At 39.6% G+C, this 10,296-nt stretch overlaps 1 long non-coding RNA gene across 1 annotated transcript; it reads right to left on the bottom strand.

Annotated features, from left to right (window-relative positions):
- Positions 1-8,757: 8,757 nt before the first annotated feature.
- On the bottom strand, positions 8,758-9,254 carry LOC136504744 (uncharacterized). The gene is made up of 3 exons (XR_010770960.1): positions 9,161-9,254; positions 8,985-9,077; positions 8,758-8,903 (listed from the first exon to the last, which is right to left on the bottom strand). It is a non-coding gene; the product is annotated as an uncharacterized lncRNA (long non-coding RNA).
- Between the last annotated feature and the right edge of the window lie 1,042 nt (positions 9,255-10,296).

Consider the following 10,296-nt stretch of genomic DNA (forward strand, 5'->3'; position numbering starts at 1 on the left):
CAGCTCGGCGAGCATGTCTCCACCGGACGGCACCGTACTTGGTCAAGGAAGAGCTCCGATTCTACGAGGAAGGGAACACGGTCTTCCACGACCGTTGTCGCTCTCCCTCGTAGAATCAAAGCTCCTCCTTGACGTCCGTTACCGCTCGGCAGAGAACATCCTCGCCGACCTGAACACGGTCCGCAAGTTCAACTAGTAAGGATTTGCTATAATTTTCTAACTATTTTCTAACTTTATATTTATATATACTACGTTTAGGTACGGTGATTGACAGACTACTGCGACGATATCGGGACATGTGAATAAATAACCATCCGTACTAGTTGACCTTGCTTACATGATCAGCTCGGCGAGCATTTCTCCACCGAACGACACCGTACTTGGTCAAGGAAGAGCTCCGATTCTACGAGGAAGGGAACACGGTCTTCCACGACCGTTGTCGCTCTCCCTCGTAGAATCAAAGCTCCTCCTTGATGTCCGTTACTGCTCGGTAGAGAACATCCTCGCCGACCTGAACACGGTCCGCAAGTTCAACTAGTAAGGATTTGCTATAATTTTCTAACTATTTTCTAACTTTATATTTATATATACTTTAACCTTCTTTCATGTAAATATACAAGCTTGAAGTGATTTTGAGCTCAAATTGCTTACAAATGAAAAAAACCCACAATAAAGAACCATAAATATATATAGTGAACAAAATGGCATAAGATAATGGTAAAAAATGAGAGTATGAGATTGGTAACCTTTACAACTGAAGAATCGACGGAGGAATCGAAGAAATCGACGGAGGAATCGAAGAATGGATGGAGGAACAATGGAGGGAGGGAGGAAGCAAGAACACTACTGCAGTGAGCTTCAAAATGTGCTGAGCTCGGGCTCGGGGCCGGGAGGAAGGAGGAGACGACCGATTTATAAAGGGAGAACATTTAGTCCCGGTTGATGGATCCAACCGGGACTAAAGGTAACTTTCCAACCCCGGGCGCAGCCACGGCCCGGGAGTAGACCTTTACTCCCGGTTGGAGCCACCAACCGGGAGTAAAAGTATACCTTTAGTCCCGGTTGGTGGCTCCAACCGGGACTAAAGGTCCCTGCCACCTCTGTCTGGCGCAGTAGCCGTTGGGCAGGGACCTTTAGTCCCGGTTGGAGCCTCCAACCGGGACTAAAGGTATTTCTAGTCCCGGGGGCAAAAAATTCCGGGACTAGAGCTCATTTTGATCGAGGATCAAAGGTCTGTTCTCTACTAGTGATAGTTTTGTTTAGTTGTTTGATCCACCGCGCATCCATTAGCACAAATTCCATATAGATATTGTCGGCCAATTTTCTTGGCTTACTTCTAATATTGTCTCCCTCTTTTTTTTCCCACTGGTATCCCATGGTTAATCAGTTTCTGCTGAGGTCAAGTCAGGATAGTTTTCAGTTCATCTTAGTGAACTCCATTTCTGAACAATAGCACTTTTGTAAATTTAACTTTTAGATTATCTTTGTCTATGTATTTTCGTGTTTATGCTTCTGTCTTCTTCAGTCGTTAGGATCTTGAGTTAATCGTGCACTCTAGCAATGATAGTGATGCTTGTTTGACGCTTATAGTCGCTAATAAAAAGAAAAAAAAATATGTGAATATATATGTTGGTAGTAAGTTGCATCAAAGTCTAATGAACGACCTAGTTTCTTGTTCTTAATTAATATAATCTGCTCATGATGCGTGAGATGGAATATGGTACGCCAGCTGGCTCATGATCTGTAATGCTTAGCTAATGGTTTAAACTCTATTCTGAATATTCCATCTGTCCCAAAATAAATGCCGTTCTTGCTTTCCGATAAGTCAAACACTTTTTAACTTTGACCAAATATATAGAAGAAAATATTAATATTTGTATCATTAGATAGATCGTTGAATCTATTTTCATAATAAACTTATTTAAAGATACAACTGTTGCTTATATTTTGTATAATTCTAGTCAATCTTAGGAAAGTTTGACTGGCACAGATACCATAGCGATACATGCTTTGGGACTGAGGGAGTATGTTGCTAAGCTAATTGTTTTTAATCTCCTCATGATGCTTGCCAGAACTTACTGTGTGTCTGCACACAATAACCAGCTGATCAGCTGATCCTCTCTTAAACTAGGTACTTATTATACTCTATATATCGGTGCATTTTTTCCGGGGTGTTTACTGAGTTAACCGTTCCTGAATTTATTTAAAAAAATATTTCAAGGGCTATTGACATAGTCAACCAACGCTAAAAATTGAAGCTCGGTAGCAATTTCTTAAGTCAACGGCTCACGAAAATCGATCTTCAATAGCCGTTTTTAAGTCAAGCTCTGATCAAAATTAATTTTTAGGGACGGTAGAAAAATACGTCCATGAAAACGCATGATCTTTATGTAGTGGCGGTCTTGTTGTACGGCTCTAAAAAACATTTCTAATAACCGTCGCCAAGAATCATTTCAGTAGTAGCGCATGTTAGTTTGTTATTTCCGGTATTTAGGTATTAGGGATACAGATCAAGAAGATAACGTCGAGCGAAGTAGAGAGATATTGAGCCAAAAGGGAAAGATGAGATGAGAGATATGGGCGATTGTGGTCAGGCCATTGTAGAAAGAATGACGAGAGAAGATCAGGGAGGGGTGTTGTAGAGAATGAGGAAGTACTTTAGAAGAAGGGATGGCTGATGAAATCCAATTTCATTAAAATTTTAGGTGTCGATCTCATACCACCACTAGTTCCAACTACAAACTGGCATTGATACCAGCTCTTGGTATTTAGTCACCACCAGGTCTTCTAAAGAACCGGTGGTGACACTGTATCACTGCCGGCTCGATCTAATCAAGCTAGTAGTGATCTATGTGGCAATGCTCGGTTTTTTTTGGACATATGGGTAATTTCTCTAATATAAGATAAGTATTTCAGATAGTTTTTTGGATGTCAGATTTGGACGTCTTTAATAGATGGAAGACAATGTTATTTAATTTTGGACATCCATTGGCTTACTGTAACAGATAAACAAGTGATAGCAGTGCTGAAACAAGCTGTAGACACGATAAGGGCCAGCTACGTAATAATATATACGACATCCTCCATTCTCTAGTTTTGTTCTAAGGCAGACGACTTATTTAAATTTGGCTACATTTACAGATAGATGTATTAATAATAATTATGATACCAAATAGGTGTACTGTGAAAATATATTCCGTAATGAAACAAATGCTATTTTAACTAATATTTATAGACATCGGTAACATTTTGTTTAAGATTGGTCAAATATATGATAGTTTGACTTTCAACAAAGCTAGAACATTAAAAAATTACAATTCTTAGGATGGAAGTAATACAACTGTAGGAGTGGTCAAGGGCAACATTACAGCTACATATTTTAAGATATGGAAGGAAAGGATCATGATACTGTTTGCGTAAGGAAAGAGAACCGGAAACTGGCAGCGAGTTTATTAATAACACACTACTAAAAAAACATTCTTAGAGACACCTCCTTTTTTTTAGGGGGGCTCAATCTAAAACAACCTCTATAAATGGTTCCCAAAATTGAGCCGCTTCTAGAAATGCATTTGTAGGAACGACTGATATTTACAACCATCTCTACAAATGACCCTATTTGCAGGGGTGGCTCTAGATCGATCTAGCCACCCCTACAAATCGATATGTAAAGGTGGTTGAATCTAGAACTGCCTCTAAGAATGGGCGAAAACAATAAAAATACGTATTGAAATTCCAATTTTTAAATGATCTTGGATGGAGAAACCATCAAAACAAAAGTCGTATCTCGATAAGTTATAGAACTTTGTAATTGACAACCTTTTCATTTGAAATCTTCTATCCAAAGAAAATTACGTTTGAATTTCTCACATTTGAAATTCGAATTTTTCAAACGACCTCGGACGGAGAAATGACCAAAACAAAAATTGTAGATCTCTAAAAGTCATACAACTTTATAGCTGACAACCTTTTCATTTGCAATCATTTATCCAAAGAAAATTATGTTTGAATTTCTCGCATGAAATTTGAATTTTCAAACGACCTCGAATGGAGAAATGATCAAAACCAAAGTTGTAGATTCAAAAAGGTACTTTGTAGTTGACAACTTTTTCATTTGAATTAATTTAGGATCCTAAATTCTCATTTCAAAATCGGATGAAGATAAAATGAGGAAGACGAATATCATATATAGACACAGGTGTCTTATCAGTGGAGTGGTTATGGGATTAACGTGCGAGGGCAGAGATCGTTGGTTTAAACCCCCGTGGCTGCACAGCGTGGGCTCCCATGGATTAAAATGTTTGGTCCGGGCGCCTCGTTTTTCAACCGCCCCTAAAAGTACCCAGCCCCCGGCTGGCCACCGGCAATATTCCTAGTAATGCAACAAAAGATGATCTGGTCATTAATTCTTCACACGAAGAAAGGAAGAAAATTGAAAAGATAAATGATGCCAATAACTATGTGAAGTGTGAAAGCCGAGGACAGCTTTGTTTCGAGGGGGAGAGGAGTCCATGGCTCCTCAAATTATTACAATTGGTGAAGCTACAAATAATGTGTATATGCAGTTTGGTTCATTTTCTCTAGATGACAATCAACAAATGATGAAGGAAGGAGTTGAACATGCCACTACCGTACCCACCATGATATTATTTAAAGGAGCTAATTGGCGCATGAAGCAAAGCAAGCGGGTGAGGTTTATCACAATTGGGTCCATACCTGTGGAGATTGGTTGACTTCGCCGATCAAAGTTATGCTCAGGTCTAAAGTCAACTGCAATTTAATAATTCAAGCGTTAATTGTTTTAAACAAGTGGGAGAATTGAAGTGCTCAGATATTTGCTTGCTGGATTATTGTTTCTATTCTTTATTTGTTGGCCGAATTCTTGGGCTGCATTTTGCTCATTGGTTAACTAGAGTTCAAATATTACCATCTTGAAGCACTTACGGACCTGTATTGGACAGCTAAGGGGTTGATTTTCCTTGTAATTAATAAGAGCAACCAAGTCACGTACTGTTACTATTACCTTGGTGTGGTTATCGATATATATTATTGAGATTAATCTGAGCTCTAGCTTGTGTGTTTTTGTCGAGAACTTTACCTGCTGCTGTTATATCTTACGCTTTGTTCGCTTGAACTTATCAGCTCGGCTTATCAGCCATGGTATAGTATTTTTCTCTCACAATAAAACAGCATCAGCCGGCTTATCAGCGTACTTGGAAAAAAATACTCAAAAACACATTAGCTTATTTTTGCACTGTGAAAGATTGGGCAATATATTATTTGGAGCAGCGTAGGTGTGTCCTTATCTGTTTGTATCAGCTTCTAGGTTGCTCACGGTGCATTTGGAATTTTTTCAATGGCTGATTATATTCTTGCCGGTAGAGATATTAAACATGTGTTGAAACTTTATGCAAGTTCATCTCCACTTGAGTACTATGATTGGGATGATGACATGGAGAATTTATTGTGGGGTCGTGAACTTAATTCATGTATGCAGCTGTTCTTCGCAAAAACAGACAATTTCTCATGGTGTTTTGTCATGGTGCCGTGAGTTACCTAAAGGACACATGATGAGAGGTGAAGAACCTTGCAAAACATTGAATGATATGAAAGCTGTATTATAGTGCCGCCTTAGTAATGGTAAAAACTTGCTAGATATCAAGCCAATTGTGCTCACCGTAGCAGATTAACTAATGATGAAGTGCTTAAACAAGTTGTAGGCACGATATGGGCCAGCTACGTAGTAACATACAACCTCTATTCTAAAAGAAAAATTGGTGTTCTCTAGTTGTTCTAAGGCAAACTAGTTTAAATTTGACTACATTTACAGACAGAAGCATTGATAATAACTATAGATACCAAGTAGATGTACCGTAAAAATATTTATTCCATAATAATGAAACAAATGCTATATATTCTATCTAGTATTAGAGACACCGGCAACTTTTTGATTAAGATTGTCAAATATATGATAGTCTGACTTTGAACAAAGCTAGAACATTAAAAATTCACAATTCTTGGGATGGACGTAGTACAATGCTTCACATAATCACATACTATGAGTTGCCCAGTCATATCCTTTCCAGCTGGCTATTAATAAAAGCAGTATTTGCTGCCTATAAATTGCTTCGCCTGCCAAAGCTTATATGCATCGATCTCGGTTCAGCTAGCATATCCCTCCCTGGTCCTCCTGCTCTAGCAACCTCGCCCTTGTGCCCTCTAGCTAGCAACACCAATGGCTTCTGGTGCCGCACCCGCGCTTAAGATGGCCACTGTAACTGCCTGCATCCTGCTGGTCCTGCTGCCCATGGCTCCCAAGCCAGTAATGGGTGATTGTCACGACAGTTGTGTTGCCCTATGCAACACCTTTGCTGACGACCTCTGCAAGGGCAATGCCAACCCCAACCTTTGTCCAGAGGCGCTGCAAGCACAATGCAAGAACCAGGCTTTCACAGTGTGTATCGTTAGTTGCGATGCTCTCATCTGCACTGTAGGCACCATCGCTCCTTGCATTGCTTGATGAGAATGCATGCATTCATGCGCATGTATGTATGTATGTATGCCTTTGTGTTCCTACTTGCTAAGTATTGTTTGGCTGCAGAATAAAGGTGAGTGCAAGCAACCAATAAGTATTGTTGTTTGCTGGCATGGTGCACTTACCACCAATACGTACGTATTACTAGTATTATTGTACTTCTCCATATGCATATGGAAAAGTGTGTGTACGTGCCAATCTTGTGTCGTCTTTCGGCGTCTACTAGACATGTAATGTAATCTCTCGTGGTGGCTTACCATCAGGCACAGAGGGAATTTGTATATGTGTTGCAATAAATTATGAAACTTTTTCGTCTCTCTATATGATACATACCTGAGTGGTTCATTGTTCCTAATTAATACTGTTGTGGAAATCCTTGATAGCAAAAGAAGGACCTACTTCTGGCACGGTGCATGGGAGCACCACGAAAAAAAATACCATCCATCAGATTAGATATGGACCATTATATGCAGAAGTAATAATTAAAAGGTGTGCTTGGAATTAAAGACATAGGAGGATAAGCATTTGTCTTTTGCGTGGCCTTGTTCGGTTGTTCAGGGATTGAATCATGGAACAGATTCGTTCTTGGAGGGGAATGAGTGGATCCGGTTGTGTCACTAGATCCGGGAGGGTTTCGTTCCGCAGGTCAAGAGGTGGAGATTGATTCCGGGTCGCTAAGACGCTGGAATAGCTAAAACGGGTTGGAATAGAACCAAGGGCGGCTCTATTCTGATCCAAACTGAATGGTTATTTTGTGTTAGGTCGGATTTTAAACAAGATCAAATCAATCCGTGTGGAATAGGCCTCGTTCCAGGTCATTCCAGGAGAACCGAACCAGGCCTAAATGGTGGTGGAAACTTGTATCTGAAACCGGGATTTGGAAGGATCTTACAAAAAGAAATCTTTAACATTCGAATCTAAAGTTAAGCCCGAGCATTTCATAGGGCCACGTCGTACATGTAAAATTTCTGCCATCCAATCAGGCGCTAAGTACACCGTGCGGCTAATATGGCAGCTGTCGTGAGTGCTCGCGAGTTCCAGAGAAGTCATGACTTATGACGCTTTGCCTTTTTATGTCCATGACTAGAAAATTTGCCCGTTGCAACAGGTGAAAAAAATTCTACCTCTTATAGTTGACAAGTCTTTGTGGTACACGGAATTACGTCAGTTGAGTAAGGTTTCATCTAGACTTGTCGATATTTCGGATAATCATTCCAAATTGCTTATTGCAATGCAATATTTCGGTATTAAGCACTCCCTCCGTTCCAATTTATAAGTTGTTTTGATATTTCTAGATACACAACTTTTAGTATGAAAATTACTAATAAGGTGCATGTTAAGTTTTCTATTGAAAATTATGAGGATACAATTGATTGTGATGCATGTAGCGCAGATGCGTGCATGCCATTTGTTGTTAGGTTGACCATGTCAGTTTGATCTTTTTTTGAAGGGTTGCCAGTTTGATTTGATGAAACAAATGGTGGTCGTTCAAATAATTATATTCTTCTGTGCACAAGGGCATTCATCGTGTCCTCAAACCAATGGTTGATAGTGCTATTAAATCACTATTACAGAAGTTAACTGTAGGGGCGGCTGCGCCAGCCGCCCTTTCCAGGGTGTTCCTACAGAGGGTGTCTCTGTAGGGGCGGTTTCCTGACCGCCCCTTCAGTGCCCTCTGTAGGGGCGGCTGGTGTTTTTAGCTGCTCCTACAGTTCCCTCTGTAAGGACGGCTGGTAATATCAGCCGCCCCTGTAGTGGACTTCTGTAAGGGCGGCTGTATCACCAGCCGCCCCTGCTGTGTGTATTTGTAAGAGCGGTTCAATCAAGAACCGCCCCTACAGTGGATTTTTCAGCAAAAAAAAAAATTCAAATTTAAATCTGACCATATATATATATATATATATATATATATATATATATATATATATATATATATATATATATATATAATTCAAATTCGAATCTGACCGCCACAAATATTCATATATACATCCACAAACACAAGACCATCATCACAAATCATAATTCACAAAAGTCCATCATTACAACATAGTCCATTATGAAGTCCATCATTATAACATAGTCCATTAAGATATCCACAAGTCCACATGCAAAACAAAGTCCAAACCATTCCAAAGTCTGATCCAAATCATACCACAAGTCCACATTGTCATCAACGGCCTAGGGCTAACCTATCAGTCTCCTGAAGGTGTTGGTACAGAGGATTACTACCTAAGTCAGAAAGAAGATGATGGTAAGTGCCTTTATAATACACAATCTGGTCCATTATGAAGTTGCAAAGGTCGCCGACCATCTCTAAGAGCTCGTCATCCTTGTATGGGTTCCTTCTCGTGTCTTTATCTTTCTCCAACTACAAGAGAACAAGCTTAGGTTTACTATATCACAACATATGTGAACTTTTCATACTACGAGCGAAGAGGTTCAAACTTACCAGATTGGGGTTTCTGTTGTAGCCACCGATGATACTCATCATAATACATGTGTAGTATCCACAATGTAGACTCCCAGGCTTCTGCTTGGGGCACTGTGTGTTTTGCATATGGAGATGTTAAGTAATGCTATTGACAGACACATAATATATGGAGTACCAAAGTAAATGACACTTACCGCACATAGAGTTTTGACATACAACTTTTCCTTCCTATTTGGATGATGCCTCCCCTTATGTTCCTGGACATAGTGCCTGAATGCCCTGTTCCAATGGTTTTAGCAAATGCAACTTGTTAGTATTCCACATTGAACCTTACAAGTATGTATACAAACATAGTAGCTAAAATGAGGATTGTCAATATGTATACGTCTTGACAATCGTTATGAAGTCTTTGTATGTCTCGACTAGGAAATCCGCTGAATCAAAGACCCATGCCATGCTATGTGAGTAAGCTTGGGCGTTCGGGTTACCCGATTTTTTTGGATCGGGTAATTCGGGTAATTCAAAATTCGGGTAATGAAAATTGCTACCCGATATTACCCCCGAAAAAATACTACCCGTAAATTCGGGTACCCGATAATTCGGGTTCAGGTTCGGGTATTACCCGTTATATCCAAATTTACAGAAAACAACAAACTACACTAAATTTCAGTAGCGATCTATCCATAATTTCAGTAGCAATTTGTATAGAATTTCAATAGCAATTTGTAGAGAATAATATATTACAGTCACTCATTCAAATAGAGAGAATTATATTCTAATAAAGTGATAAGTTAAATGGTTCAGCTAACAACACATGATAAATACAAAGAAAAAAACAAATCTTTGGGTAGTTCGGGTAGTTTGGGTACCGGGGGATATTACCCGAATTACCCAAACTAATTTCGGGTAATCAAAATCGCTATCCAAATTTGGGATCGGGTACCTCGGGTTCGGGTAATTCGGGTCCGGGTTCGGATAATTCGGGTACGGGTAATGGGTATCGGGTATTTTGCCCAGGCTTATATGTGAGAGCCAGACACCTATGCAAATCCAGTGATCGCTGCATGAATTTAGTCATAGAAGGAACACATAAGCTCTTTTGCATCGAACAAAGTATATTGAACAAAGCTAAGTATACAGTCGAACTTACTTGAAGTGGTATGGCATATATTATCGTGTTGTTGGAAATTTTTAAAATATAGGGCAATGTATGCCGCAACCTTGAGGGACTCTTCCAATATTTTCTTGTTCCTGATGTCCTCTTTCTTCTTAAGTGTCTTTCCAGCTCCTAGTTCTTTGCAATCTAGTTTCCACTCTTTAGGGTAATTAA

This window comes from Miscanthus floridulus, chromosome 14 (genome assembly GCF_019320115.1).
Source record: "Miscanthus floridulus cultivar M001 chromosome 14, ASM1932011v1, whole genome shotgun sequence".
NCBI lineage: Eukaryota > Viridiplantae > Streptophyta > Magnoliopsida > Poales > Poaceae > Miscanthus > Miscanthus floridulus.